The sequence below is a fragment of the Echinops telfairi genome, unplaced genomic scaffold (assembly GCF_000313985.2).
Source record: "Echinops telfairi isolate 266 unplaced genomic scaffold, ASM31398v2 ScPeMD7_7458;HRSCAF=8496, whole genome shotgun sequence".
Lineage (NCBI taxonomy): Eukaryota > Metazoa > Chordata > Mammalia > Afrosoricida > Tenrecidae > Echinops > Echinops telfairi.
Window position 1 is genome coordinate 40,373,394 of NW_022111358.1, and position 1,249 is coordinate 40,374,642.

Below are 1,249 nucleotides of genomic sequence, written 5' to 3' on the forward strand. Positions count from 1 at the left end.
CTTTCATTTTCTGTGTGGGTTCTTGTCTTTGTTATTAGCACCTGGGATCGATTTTTGCATTTGCCTCACATCTTCTGTGCCTGCAAATTTCACTTACATAAGAGCTCATCTAGTGAAGGCGATTTCCAAGTAGTGCCACCACTAACTATCTCATCTCGATGTTGGTACAGCAGAAGGTCCTCACACTCTTTATTCTGGCCCGTGACTGTGAAGCCTCACCTTTGCAGTGGGCTGAGTAGTCCGGTCTTTGACAAGGACCTCGCTCGTTTACTTCTGAAGTGGTGGATGGGGAAGGCGGCCGAAAAGAAGTCCCCACTCGTCATTTTCCCAATTGAATGCGCAGAAGATCATCTTCCATTTGACCTGAGTCATGGCAGCTGATGAAAGCACCAATATGGTCCAGGTTTCTTGAACAGTGAGCTAAGAGGTGGCATGTATAGAAACGTGAGCTCTAATCCAAAGTTTTTGCAAAAGGCAAACGTTCTAGAAGTCGAACATCTGGTAAAAGAACGCGGCATTCTAGGCAGTATGTATCGAGGAGCAATTAGTAGCACCCGCCAGTGCTTTTTGTTCTCGTGGTCTTGCAAATGGGTGAGCTTTGGAAGTGGTGGGGGTGGGTAGCAGAAATGTCTTTAAAAAATACTCCAAGTACATTCAGTGTTCTTCTTCACTTTGCTTTTGGATCAATGTCTATTTGGCAGGAGTTGGAAGCAGATTTATTATTTTTTTTCTAAGAGGGAAAAACTTCAGTCCAAAGTATTTTGCTCTCTTTGTCAGCAGAATTCTGAGGTCATCTTTACAGAAAAAAGGAAAAGAAAGGCAGGGGCTCTTTGGTTTATAACACAGCCAACCATTTTGTTCAAAGACCCAAATCTCAGCCTCGTTTTCCTAGTGTTGGTCAGGATGCTGTTCCTCCTGTCTCCTGCTGTCAAGAGTTCTTATGAAATAGCCAGAGGGTTCTTAGTGGGTCCCCATTAAGAACAATTATTGCTTGAATAATTCAACTTCCTACCAAGCCACCCACTTAGGAGAATCTATTGATTTTCTACTATCCTAAAAGTTGTGGCTAATGGGAGGATCTAAAACAGGATTCTTCTTCCGCATTATAGGGCAAGGTATGTTCTATGTATAACACACGAGGGAAAATGCGGGCATCTCGACATTCTTGTTCAACCTGGAATATTGTTTCTATTCATTTGCTGAGCATCTACCTACAGAGCCATCTTCCTGAAGTGATATGCAATCCCAT